Here is a 14,198-nt window from a genome sequence, read left to right as displayed (position 1 = left end):
TTCCTTGATTTATTTCCTAATATTATGAATGGTTTCTTTCTTTCCTTTGATATATACTGAGGGTGTTATTTTAAATCCAAATTAGATCCATGAGATCCTTTGGGAAACAGTCCTTGATTAACTGTAAGATTTGTTAATAATTACAATAACTAGTATCCTGAGCTCACTGACCACCCATGTCTCTTCCCCTTTATTGCTCTCTCTTTTTCTTTCTGCCAGTAATATACAGACTCTCTCAAACCTGCCAGACTCCCTCTCACATATTCACACACTCACTCTCTTCCACTTGTATTATCAATCAATCGATGGTATTTATTGAGGACTTATTATGGAAAGAGCTACTAAGTGCATGGGAGAGTACAATATAACAGAATCAGTAGACACATTCCCTGCCCACAAGAGCTTACAGTATAGTGGAAGTTGCAGACATTAAAATTAATTATGGATATGTCCAAAAGTGCCATGTGGCTGGGAGGGGGGTAAATAAGTGTTTAAAGGATACGGATCTAACTGCAAGGGCAATGCAGAAGGGAGAGGGAGTAGGGGAAATGAGGGCTTAGTTGGGGAAGGCCTCTCGAAGGAGAAGTGATTTTCATAAGGCTTTGAAGGTGGGGAGAATGGCAGGCCATTGTATATGAAATGGGAGGGAGTTCAGGTCAGAGGGAGGATGTAGGGAAGGGGCTGATGAGGAGATAGAAGAGATCAAAGTTCAGTGAGTAGATTGGCATTAGAGGAGTGAAGTGTGCAAACTGGGTTATAGTAGGAGAATAGCGAGGGGAGGTAGGAGGGGGTGAGTTTGTTGAGTGCTTTAAAGCCGAAGGTCAAGAGTTTCTGTTTGATGTGGAGGTGGATGAGCAATGACTGGAAGTTCTTGAGGAGTGGGGAGCCATGGACTGAACTTTTTTTCAAAAAATGGTCCAGACAGCAGAATGAAGTATGGACTGAGTAGGGAGAGACAGGAGGCAGGGAGGTCAGCGAGGAGGCTGATGCAGTAGTCAAGGCAGGATAGGATAAGTGCTTGGGTCAGCATAGCAGCGGTTTGGATAGAGAGGAAAGAGTGGATTTTAGTGATGTTATGAAAATAGAACCTACAGGATTTGGTGATGGAATGAATGAGAGAGATGAGTCAAGGACAATGCCGAGGTTACGGTCTTGTGCAAAGGGGAGGATAGTGGTGTTGTGTCCACCCCGTTTTTCCCACCACTGTAGACGTTTTGGGTGGGAAGATAAGAAGTTCTGTTTTGGGCGGTTAAGTTTGAGTGTTGGTAGAGCTATTCTGAATGCAGGAGGAAATACAAGACTGCAGAGAAGGAGAAGGGTCAGGGCTGGAGAAGCAGATTTGGAAATCATCAACATAGAGATGGTAGTTGAAACCACAGGAGCAAATGAGTTCTCCAAGGGAGTAGGGGTTGATGGAGAATCAAAGGGGACCCAGAATTGAGCCTTGAGGGAGTCCCACAGTTAGAGGGTGGGAGGCAGAGGAGCCCGAGAAGGAGTGGCCAGAGAGATAGGAGGAGAAATAGGAGAGGACGCTGTCAGTGAAGCCAAGGTTAGATAATGTTTCCTGGAGAAGAGGGTGATCCACAGTGTCAAAAGCAGCTGAGAGGTGGAGGGGGATTAGGATGGAGTAGAATCCATTGGATTTGGCAAGAAGGAGGTCACTGGTCACCTTTAGAGAGGGCAGCTTCTGTGGAGTGAAGGGGGCGGAAGCCAGATTGGAGGGGGTTGACAACAGAGTTGGAGGAGAAGTGGACGAACGGGTGGTGGGGGGGATGTAGACAACTCACTCAAGGAGTTTGGAGAGCAATGGTGGGAGGGAGATGGGGTGATAACTGGAGGGAGCCATGAGGGACAAGGGAGGGTTTTTTTTTTAGGATGGGGATACATAAGTATGTTTGAATGCAGTGGGGAAGAAGCTATTGGAGAGTGAGCAGTTGAAGATCATGATCAGGGAGAGAAGAAAAGAGGGAACAAGTGTTTTGATAAGGTGCTAAAGGATAGAGTCAGAGGTGCAGGTGGAAGGAGTAGTTACCCACCCTCTACTTGCTCACCTAGCAACATGTCTACAATTGCCCTTCTCATCTTCCCACCCAAATCCTCTCCCCCTCCTGGCTTTTCCATCTTCCTTATCCCAGAAGCCCGCAACCTTGGGGTTGTCCTCGACTCCTCAGTGTCCTTCAGCTCTCATATTTAATCAACAACTAAATTCCTCCAGTTTCCCTTCTCTTCCCCTCCACAAGGTTTTCCAGATTTACCCCTTCCTCTCCACGCAAACAGCCATCTGTTATATCACAATTAGAATATCGCATCAGCCCCTTTACTGGTCTCCCAGCCTCCAGCCTTTCCCCCTTCAGTCTCTATTACATGTTGCTGTTTCAGATCATCTTCCTTCAGAGTTGCTTGGCCATATCTCTTTGTTGTCTTCGTTTCTCAACACCCTCCAAGGGTAACCCATTTCCCTCTGCCTCAAGCAGAAAATCCTTACCATTAGCTTCAAGCCTTTCCACCGGCTTTACCCCTCCTACACATCGGCTCTCTTCACCCACTACTTACTCCTCAGCTACATAAAGACCATACACACTACCTTTACTGGGTCAGACCAATGATCAAATCAGGTGGTTATTCTTGTCTCTAAAACAGAGATACTAGGGTGCCTGGAACAAAAGTGAGCTGGTTCCCCTCTTTGACATTCGTCCTCACTGTTAGGACAACCCTAACAGCCCAACTTTTATTTCTAGTAGCCGATTAGAAATCTCCTATCCCTGAATTTGTCCAAGCCCATCTTGATCCTGCTCGTATTTTCTGTCTGCACAACTTCCTGCAATAACTAATTTCATAAACCCACTGGGGGAAGAAAAGGATCCTTTTGTTTATGCTTGAGAGAGTGCTTTCTTTTCCTGGAAGTGAGAGATTTGGTGGATGGCACTGTGGTCTGAAAGGGGATGATCAATCAATCAATCAATGGTATTTATTGAGCACTTGAGTGCAGAACACTGTACTAAGCACTTGGGAAAGTACAACAGAATTGGTAGACATGATCCCTGTCCTCAAGGTGCTTACAGTCTACAGAAGGAGACAAATTAAAATGGATTACAAATAAAGGGCAGTGTGGTCTAATGGAAAGAGCATGGGTCTGGGAGGCAGGAGACCTGGTTTTTAGACCCAGCTTTGCCACTGGACCACTGTGTGACTTTAAGTAAATCACGTAACCTTTATGTTTGTTTCCTCACCTGTAAAATGAAGGTACTAATATCTGCTTCTTTCTGCTTCCCAGGGATGGTGTAAAGACAAAATGAGATCATCAGCGTGAAAGTCCTTGATAAAAATAAAAGCTTGATACAAATTTATAGGATTTTTAATTTTATGCATAATGTTATACATAACATTATGCACATATACAGTCTTCTAGACTGTAAGCCCGTTGTTGGGTAGGGACCGTCTCTATATGTTGCCAATTTGTACTTCCCAAGCGCTTAGTACAGTGCTCTGCACACAGTAAGTGCTCAATAGAAACGATTGAATGAATGTATACTAAAAATGAAAAGAATTATTCCCTGTTTGCTTTATCCACAGGCACATGCCAGATTGTGAAGGCGCTTCTTCTTTGCTGTTTCCTCTGAAAGCAAAGGGATCTTGAGGGGCAACAAAAACAAAATATCGAAGGGGGAAACAGGTCCTCTCTCATCTCTCCTAGCCTGTGAAGACCAGTGGGTGAAAGGTTCACTTTGAGTCCCATCTCTTCTTCCTCCTCATTCCATTCCAGAACTGATCACCATCTATGGTACTTATTGAGCGCTCACTATCTGCAGAGCACTGTTCTAAGCACTTGGGAGTGTGCACTACATTTATTTTCTTCTCATTCTACTCCCTCTTATTTTTTCCCCTCATTCTTTTTTCTCCCTTTTTCCTTGTTTTCTTCTTCTGTGGTTTTGTTTCCATTTGTTTTAATAGCAAGAAATATAAATATATATATGCATGTATATATAGTTATATATCTCAATATTAGGAAAGTGTTATGTACATGTGCTTTCACATGTGAACATGCAGGTTGAGAAGCAGCGTGGCTCAGTGGAAAGAGCCTGGGCTTCGGAGTCAGAGGTCATGGGCTCTAATCCCTGCTCCGCCACTTGTCAGCTGTGTGAATTTGGGCAAGTCACTTAACTTCTCTGGGCCTCAGTTCCCTCATCTGTAAAATGGGGATTAAGACTGTGAGCCCCATGTGGGACAACCTAATCACCTTGTATCCTCCCCAGCGCTTAGAATAGTGCTCTGCATATAGTAAGCACTTAACAAATGCCATTATTATTATTGTTAGGTGTATTTGAATGTGTGCACTAAAGGGTCTGTGTGTGAGAATGGTGGGGTTGATTACTGCCAGGACTAACTTTTTGGGAGTGGGAGATTTTGTTTTCTTGTATTCATGGCTATTTGGGGCAGCACCCTGGGCATGCTTCCAACGGGCCACCGAACCAGCTCAGGTGTAAAATTTGGGGCCTCCGGGTTCTCCTTCAATTATGAGTCACTTCAATAGTGTAAACATGCTGCCGAGTGGCATAGAACCAGCCACAGAACATGACTAAACAATCCCAGCTGGACCTGCAGGCGCCGGTACTGACTGAGCCATGGGTGATAACATCCCCAGCTTCCAAATGTTGGGTGCCACAGTGAGGCCGAGTGGAATGGCCTGGCTCTACTATACTTACCAGCCCGGGATATTTCGGCCTTAGATGTCATTGTGTTCAAAATCAGTTCTTTTAAGTGGTCTTGTTTCCAGAGTTTTTTGTAATTGCTGTGTTGTCTAACTTTTGGACCGCCTTATGTCACAGGCTGAGGGAGGTGTGGAGCTACCAGGATCAGGCAGTTTTGAGATGCTCCCACAAACCAGACAACCCAGGGAAAGTAGGAAATCCCCAACAGCCGGGGCCATCTAGCAAAAACTGCTAGAGCCAATGCAATTTGTGGCTCATCTCAGCAACCTGAAGGTGGACCCAAAAGGTCATGGTTGCAGGAAGTGACTACTCTGCATAGGGAATAGCAGCCCTGGAGAACACAAGGGACATGAAATATCACTAAATGAAAAGGGGCATGTGTTGATTTGAGGGGGTCTCTTCTACCCAAGCCAGACAATGCCAGGGCTCAGGACTCAAGGATAAGGATAACAGAGTGGAAGCCATGTAAAACACACTTCTGGGCACGAATGAGGACATTACTGCACACATGTGTGTTCTCGGGCCACTGGAGTTCTGGCAGTGGCCCAAGAAGGTCTGAGCCAGGAAAGGCCACAAGCACATGCCACCTGCCCACTGCTCAGTCCAGGAGTCAGACTGAGGACAGTGGGCCAGGTCCAGTGTGGCTGGGCTCTACACACTCAGACTGAGAGCCTTAGGAGAGTGATCTTAAGGATTTTTCTAAAAAGGATACCATCCAACACTGAGATCCACTCCCAGTCCTCTTCCTGACTGCATGAAATACGAGCCCTTCACCCTAAGTTTTTTGCCACCCATAAAACACCTTTATCACTGTTTGAAAGTTCACACCCGGTAAAAATCTCCAAGGCTCTTGGAAAAAAAGAAGCTGTATAATTACAGCCTCTACCAGATGCTTTATCAGGTACTTTCAGTGCAAGCTTGTCATGTTCCAGTAAAGGCTACTTGTCAACATTTCCATCTTAGTGAAGAGGAAACCTTGAAAGAATAGTACCATTAACAAATGGAAAGCTACAAGAAGGTTAAAATAATACATAACCAAGTGGAGGAATTCATATTTCTTTCCAACCCAAGGCTGTTTATTTGGCTGTCCTGATCCACTTGAAAAAGGATAGGAAAGAATAAGTCAGGAGACCCTGGCCTTTCTTATCTTGAGATAGATTGTAGCTTTCTACTTTCTCCTTGCCATCTGCATTTCCAGCCAGTCAGTCAATCAAGGAACACATTCATGACAATTTCTCCCAAGAAGCAGGCAGCTCTAATGATTCACTTGATAAAGTTTCAGGAACCAAGCCAGGTTTTCCCGTTACCCCATACACTGGAAAATCACCAGCCTGCCACCCTTCTGAGCTTGGTCCACATAGGCCATAAGAGCTGAAGAATGGAAGGGGCCTTGAAAGCAAAGGCAGTTTCTCCCAGTTTGCTCGTCATGCACTGTCGAGCCAGAAGAATTCTGAAGTCCCATAGCTACCCTAAGCCCTCATTTTCTCTTCTCCCACTCCCTTCTGCATTGTCCTTACACTTGGATTTGTACCCTTTATTCACCAAACCCTCAGCACCAGAACACTTATATACACAGCCATAATTTATTTATATTAATATCTGTCCCCCTCTCTAGACTGTAAGCTCTTTATGGGCAGGGAACGTGTTTACCAACTTTGTTGTATTGTACTCTCCCAGAATAAACACTCAGTAAATAACATTAATTCATTAAGTACATGCTGAACTAGGCACTATGCGATTGAAAAAGTCCAGCTAAGAGTGCACATGCCAGCACCAGTCATTGACTCACTTGAGCTGCATTTGGTTCCATCCCCAAACTTGGTGGTTTTCAATCAATCAATTAGTAGCCATCTACTGCAGGCAGAGCACTGTAACAAGTGCTTGGGAGAGTTCAATATAATAGACATGATCCATGCCCTCAAGAAGCTAAGAATCTAGTTACCACGTTGATGCTGATTGGAATGTGCTATTCTTATGCAAAAAATAACTAGGTGAGACAGATGGGACTGGTGAAAAAGAGGTCTGACAAAATGCATGTTTCCTGCCCTGTTGCCATGAGCTAGAGGCTTGTTCACCTAGAACAGGGACTTTCCCTGCCAGAGTTGCTGCCAGGAAGGGGGAGGTTGGTGGAAGGTGGGTGTGGAAAGGAAAGACGAGTGTCCCAGATCTGCATTTCCAAACTTTTGGAACAGACATTGGGGATGCAGCATGGTCTTAGTGGAAAGAGTGTGGGCCTGCCTGGGAGTTGGAAAACCTGGGTTGTAATCCTGGCTCTACTACTTGTCTGCTGTATATCCTTGGTCAAGTCATTTAAATTCTCTGGGCCTCAGTTTCCTCACCTGTAAAGTGGGGATTAAATCCTCTGACTTAAACTGTGAGCCCCATGTGGGACAGGGTCTGTGATCAACCTAATTAACTTATATCTAGCCCAGCACTTAGTAGGGTACCTGGCACATAGTATTTAACAAGTACAATTTAAAAAGAAATAAGACTTTACCACTGCTCAAGAGGTTGTCTTGTTTGACCCCCTGCTTCCAGGCAGGTGACTGCCCAAACCAGCCAAGGGAGGTGATGGTACATGTTTTAACTTAGCACAGTGCTTTGCACATAGTAAGTGCTTAACAAATACCAACATTATTATTATTAACTGAAGATTTTAAGGGATGAAGTGTCCACTATTTCCTTCAGTAGTCTAGTCCAGTGTTTTATTAGCCTGACACCCAATCATGCTTGTGTCCAGTCAAACTTCCTCCTGCTACAATTTAAATCCATTTCTTCTTGAAGATTTGGAGAACTGGTCAATACCCTTCCCTTCAACACTTCACATACTTAATGATGGCTATGAAGTTAACCCTGTGACTTGGCTTCTCTAGAAGGGATGAAAAATCTCAGTTTCTTTCATCTTTCCTCATAAGACTATTTTCCCACACTTTTCCATCAGTTTTGCTACTCTTGTCTGGACCGCTCCAACTCTCCACATTCTCTTTAAAGTACAATCAATCAATCAATCATATTTATTGAGCGCTTACTATGTGCAGAGCACTGTACTAAGCGCTTGGGAAGTACAAATTGGCAACACATAGAGACAGTCCCTACCCAACAGTGGGCTCACAGTCTAAAAGGGGGAGACAGAGAACAGAACCAAACATACCAACAAAATAAAATAAATAGGATAGAAATGTACAAGTGAAATAAATAAATAAATAGAGTAATAAATATGTACAACCATAACCATACAATGACCTGGCATAGTATTCTAATAAAAGATTCTAACCACTGCAAGGAAGAGCAGAATGATTTCTGTCCAACTTTTACATATCATGCTCCTAATAGGAACCAATATCAACAAGTATTTTTTGGGCACCTACTGTGTACAAAGTGTTGTACTAGACCCTTGGGGAATATACAATAGAAGAAAAAAACACAGTCTCTGCCCTCAAGAAGCTTACAATTGAATGGGGAGGCAGTGGGCATAAGCATACCATGTTTAAGAGTGTAACCCCTCTCTCACTGTAACCCAGCCAGCACACTTTGCTCCTCTAACACCAACCTATTCACTGTGCCTCAATTTTGCCGCTCTCACAGTCAACTCCTTGCTCACAAACGCCGTCCTGTCTGGAACTCCCTCCCTCTTCATATTTTTTAAATGGTATTTGTTAAGTGCTTACTATGTTCCAGGCACAGATCTGGATCCAGGTAAGTGGGGGGCTGGTAAAAGATAATCAGGTTGGACACAGTCCCTGTCCCACAAGAGGCTCACAGTCGTAATCCCCATTTTACAGATGGGGCAAACAGACACAGAGAAGTGAAGTGACTTGCCCAAGGTCACACAGCAGACAAGTGGCAGAGCCGGGATTAGAACTCAAGGGCTCTGACTCCCAGACCACCATTCTCTCCATCTTCAAAGCTTGGCTAAAATCATATGTCCTCCAGGAAGCCTTTCCTGACTAGCGTCTCATCTCCCCACCCTACTCTCCCTCCCTTTTGTGTCACCTATGCATTTGGGTCCCTACACCCTAAGCACTTTTATACTCACCCCACCCCCATGCCAACAGCACTATGTACATCTCTCTATACTCTGCTTCTCCCCCTATTTGTGATTTATTTTAATGCCTGTCTCCCCTCCTAGAGGGCAAGGCTAATGTCTATCAACTCTACTGTATTCTCTCACAGGCTTAGTTCAGTGCCCTCCACACAATAAGCGCTCAATTAATGCCATAATTGATTGGTAGAGAATAGATGCAAACAATAGAAACAAATGAATAAATAAATCAACAGATAAATATGCAAATGCAGGAGTGGTTGATGGGAGGGAAATCACAGGATTACTCAGGTTTGGAAGGGACATGGTTTAGAAATTGCTCCTTTAGCCACATTGTTCTCCAGCTGATTGTTATTGTTTTCCTTTTTTTCATTGTTCTTCCCTTTCGGTTATTTTTGTCTTTCCTAATAAACTGCATACAATCTGTATATCTATGTATACAGAGAAGCAGCGTGAGCATGGGCTTGGGAGTCAGAGGTCATGGGTTCTAATCCCAACTCCACCACTTGTGTGCTGTGTGACTTTGGGCAAGTCACTTAACTTCTCTGTGCCTCAGTTACCTCATATGTGAACCCTATGTGGGACAAGCTAATCACCTTGTATCTCCCCCCCCAGCACTTAGAATAGTGCTTCGCACGAAGTAAGTGCTTAACAGATGCCATTATTATTATTATTATTATGTATAATAATAATTAGAGAAGCAGTGTGGCTCAGTGGAAATAGCATGGACTTTGGAGTCAGAGGTCATGGGTTCAAATCCCAGCTCCACCAATTGTCAGTTTTGTGACTTTGGGCAAGTCACTTAACTTCTCTGGGTCTCAGTTACCTCATCTGTAAAAATGGGGATGAAGACTGTGAGCCCCCGGTGGGACAATCTGATCGCCTTGTAACCTCCCCAGTGCTTAGAACAGTGCTTTGCACATAGTAAGTGCTTAATAAATGCCATCATTATTATTATTATTATGTATATAGTGTCCTAGAGTGTTTTATCCTAGAGAATAAAACCTTAGGAACACGTGTCCTCGCTTTAACTCCTGCTATTAAATTAGCGGATGAGCAAAATGAGGATTTAGAATGTCAATCAATATCTGTCACTCTCTTTCATGAACTCTGTAATGCCTTCACACAAGGTGATTGTGAGACTAAATGAGATGATAGATATTCAAATCATGGAGTTGCTTGAAAGAAAAGTGTCCTATAAACTCATTACCACAATTCTTCCTAAAGAGAGGCAATGTTAAAATCACTTTAAACTGTAAAATACCCCATCAGCATGTTCCCTTTCCAGCTGCAATCACCAAACTGTTTACTCAAACGACTCCATCAACAGCAAACATTTGACAGAGCTTTTGCAGAAGAGAAACCAGAACTGTAGCATTTGATGCAAACACCTTTGCAAATGAAGTAGGAAAACACACATAATTAGAAAAGCCTTTTGCCAGAGGAGTCCTTCCCTGGAAATAGTCACATGACTGATGTATACTTTAAGGCATCCACAAAAAAATCCGGCACATACTGCCAGACATTGCCAAGGGGGAAGGAGAGGGGGAGAGGGAAGGGAAGGGGCAGAGGGAGGGGGAGGGGCAGAGGGAGGGGGAGGGGCAGAGGGAGGAGGAGGGGCAGAAGGGGAGAAATCTGCCATGCCTCAACAAAAGGAAGTCAGGAAAGGAAAAACCATTTAAACGAAGTTTGTTGAAGTTTTTAGACGAAGGCCAAAGGGAGAAAAGAGCTGGAAAACGCCACAAATGACAGGGTGGCTGGCCCAGTGACTTAGCCGGTGTTTTCAGCCTAAACAGATGAAGCCTAAGAAATTTAAAATGTAGAACTAAGTGTGTATCTGTCTCTTTGGGGGTTAATCAACCTTTTGTCTCCACCTCCAATTCTTCTCGTGATGCCTGGCCAAGAGCTAGAAATATGTTTTTCCCCTTTCTGGCAATCAGTTGGCTGTCAGTCAGAACATTTATCTGGCTCTGACTAATGGTTTCATCATATATGATTTTCCTATGACTGATTTAAGTAATTTTCTTCAATTCTAGAGAACAACTGAGTTAATAATAATTCCACCAAACCCCAAATATAAATAACGCTAACCTACTCACTGTGCCTCAATCTAATCTACCTTGCCCACACCCTGCCTCCAGCCTGGAGATCCCTCCCCCTTCATAGCCAACAGTCCACCACTCTCCCCACTGTCAAAACCCTCCTAAAACCCCATCTCTTCCAAGAGGCCTTTCTTGACTAAGCTCTCATTTTCCCTATCTGCCCTCCCTTCTGCATTTCCTATGCACTTGGGTCTGTCCCCCAGAAACACTTTGATTTTCACCCTACCTGCACTGCACTGTACATATCCACCTGCAATGTATTTCAACATCTGTCTCTCCCTCTAGTCTGTAAGCTCCCTGTGGGCAGGGATCTGGTCTTGGATCTGTACTCCTTAAGCACTTGATAGTCACCCCCTAATCAGTTCCAAAGCACTTATGTACATGTTCTTACACTCTGACATTTCCCTGATCTGTAATTTTTTTAATGTCTATCTCTGCCTCCCCCCAACCACAAACTGTAAGCTCTATGTAGGTAGGGGCCATGTCTACCAACTCTGTTGTATTATACTTTCCCAGCAAGAGCTCAATAAAGTCGATTGATTGATTGACTCCTAAAGGTGGGCTATTGGTGTAAAGGGCAGTCATTGTTCTAGGGTTAAGCCCAAGTTCTGGAAACATGAGCAACACAGTTCTTCATGTTGATACCACCATGCCATCATTGCTATTTCTGCCCCAAGCTTGTCTATAATGCACCGACTATTGTTTCATCAATGAGTTGGAGGAGGGAAGGGAAATTAAAAAGAAAAGGAAAAACAAAACAAACAGATGGCACAATCGGTACACAGGTTTCCAGGAAAGACACACATCAAAGAGTTTGAAGTAAAAGAGTGGCACTGAACTAAGAGCTGGCAACCCCCACCGATGAGCTATTACTTACTGTAAATGGTACTTAGGGTATAAACATAATCTTGGAGTCATGTAGAGTTTCTTCCTCTCGTGTCTTCTCAAACCCTGTAAGATAGGAACTGAGTCACTAAAGCCTCTTGGGTCATTTCAACTGTGATCCCACAGTAAGGAAAATATCATCATCATCATCATCAATCGTATTTATTGAGCGCTTACTATGTACAGAGCACTGTACTAAGCGCTTGGGAAGTACAAATTGGCAACATATAGAGACAGTCCCTACCCAACAGTGGGCTCACAGTCTAAAAGGGGGAGACAGAGAACAAAACCAAACATACTAACAAAATAAAATAAATAGAATAGATATGTACAAGTAAAATAAATAGAGTAATAAATATGTACAAACATATATACATATATACAGGTGCTGTGGGGAAGGGAAGGAGGTAAGATGGGGGGTTGGAGAGGGGGACGAGGGGGAGAGGAAGGAAGGGGCTCAGTCTGGGAAGGCCTCCTGGAGGAGGTGAGGAGGTGAACATTTATTTCGTATGAACAAAATGAACATTTCTTTGGCCAAACCAATCTCCCTCATCGTCATCAATGGCAATTAGCAAGTGCCTACGGTGTTCAGAGGGGAAGCACTGTTGTACTTGTGGCTTGGGAACTTTCAATAGAAGCAAAAGCCCACCCGTGCCCGCCCCTCTATTCCACAAAGTTCATCCCTTGGAAGGAGGCATCAGCTGGTGAGACCATCCTGATCTTAGAGGAACAACTCACCCTGACTCCATACAGTAAGGCAGGAATGTCCAAGGAGAGAGCGCCAAAGACCCCTGCTGCATCGGTGAGACCTCTCTTGAGGGAGGTGAATGGTAACTCGGGTCTATTTAAAGGTCCATCCGATAGCCCCCGCCTCTCCAGTCAAGTCCTGCCCTCCTTAGCAACTATAACAGAAGGCAAAAAAGATTTTCTGAGTGGGGAGTTCCTGCCCAGCTTGCTCGGGCACCTAAGGACCAGCTCTCCTAGGATGAACAATGGGAATTCATTCATTCATTCAATCGTTTTTATTAAGCGCTTACTGTGTGCAGAGCACTTCACTCAGCGCTTAGAAAGTACAATACAGGAATAGAGACATCATTTCCCTCCCACTACCTCCCCTCGCCCCCCACCCCCTCTGAAAAAAAAAAGAAAAATCAGAGAGTGGGGGGCTCAAAACAGATAGGCCAAGAGATTTTATTTCAACTAAAGTCTAAGCCTGGGCAGCATTGCCTCATCGCCACCCTATGGGAATGCAGTGAGAGTCAGCTTCAGGCATCCAGTGAGGGAGACTGCAGAGATCCTGAACCAAGCCCTGTCCACGCTTGCCGGTCTTTATTCGCTGGGGCAGAGACGGACCTCGGTAGTGCTGGGCTCGGGGGTAGGACCGTGTTTCTCGGGGTCCCCCACCGGGTTGCTCCCTGCATTGGTTGTAAAAAGCCTTTCACCTTCAAATAGGCTCTCTCCTTGGCTATTCGGGAGGTGGAACAACTACCACCTCTTCTCCATACGGCCTGCCTGGGACAATGTCTGCGGCGACCAGATCCCGGCGAAGGCACATGGATAGTGGGGCTCGTGGGCTCCGCGGGAGGCGTGCGGGAGCCAGCTCCGCAGCCCCTGGAGAAGGTCGGAGAGCCGATGGAGACAAAGCCGAAGAGGGAGGCGCAAGAGCTGTCCGACTCTACCCCGCCCCGGGGGCTGATCTTGGATCCAGTCCCTCGCCTGACCCGGCTCAGCAACTGCTGAAACGGAATAGCCGGGGGGGGTGCCTTGGGAGGTCCCACGGGGACGGACACCAGAGAGAGCCGCGGGCGGGGCTGGGCCCGGGGGACACCCCTGACAGTGATCGCCGGGGACCGAGACTGGCTACGACGGCCCCGTCGCACAACGGAGACCACCCCGAACCGCCCCGGGGTCCCCTGTCCCTCTCGGGATCGCTCCACCGCGGAGCCCGTTACCTCCGCATGGCCCTGGCCGCCTCCGAGATGCTCCGCCGCCGCCGCCAGCTCCTGCTCCTCCCTCCTACTGCTGCTGCCGCTGCCGCCGCCGCTCGGCCCCTCCTCCCGGATCCCCCTCCTTCCCTCCCCTCCCCTTCCCCGGTCCACGGGGCACGTGATGGCGGGAGGGCGGGGACGGTGACAGGTGCGGGGGGCTGGCTCCCGGGACCGGCCAAATCCGCGCGTCACGAGGCGACATGTCGCGACAGTCCCCAGTCGGGGCTCGGCGCGCAGCCGTGCGCCAGGGAGAAAATCGTCCTCCTGCGCGGCTCCCGAAATGTCGTGACCCAGATTCGGTATCGGTGCGGCCAGTTCATTCCCATACTCGGCCCATTACCAGCCGTGCTCTTGAAGACACAGCAGGGCGCAGCGCTGCACCTTGTTTAATCGACCCCTGGGTCCCTTCGCATCCGTTATCCAATTTTATTCACACCCGCCGTGCTGCTTATTTTGATCCCATTTTAGAGGT

General features: G+C 46.0%; 1 protein-coding gene across 1 annotated transcript in view; it reads right to left on the bottom strand.

The window, feature by feature from the left end:
* Positions 1–13,733, bottom strand: part of SLC7A6 (solute carrier family 7 member 6) — a 65,966-nt gene extending 52,233 nt beyond the window's left edge. Inside the window, exons 1-3 of the mRNA XM_038773063.1 lie at positions 13,691–13,733; positions 12,477–12,640; positions 11,731–11,804 (exon numbers count right to left, since the gene is read on the bottom strand). The gene's annotated coding sequence lies outside the window, so the exon portion shown is untranslated. The remainder of the gene's footprint in view (positions 1–11,730; positions 11,805–12,476; positions 12,641–13,690) is intronic.
* Between the last annotated feature and the right edge of the window lie 465 nt (positions 13,734–14,198).

The sequence above is a fragment of the Tachyglossus aculeatus genome, chromosome X1, assembly GCF_015852505.1.
Source record: "Tachyglossus aculeatus isolate mTacAcu1 chromosome X1, mTacAcu1.pri, whole genome shotgun sequence".
NCBI lineage: Eukaryota > Metazoa > Chordata > Mammalia > Monotremata > Tachyglossidae > Tachyglossus > Tachyglossus aculeatus.
Note: the sequence above shows the minus strand (reverse complement) of the source record. Positions and strands in the feature narration are given on the sequence as shown.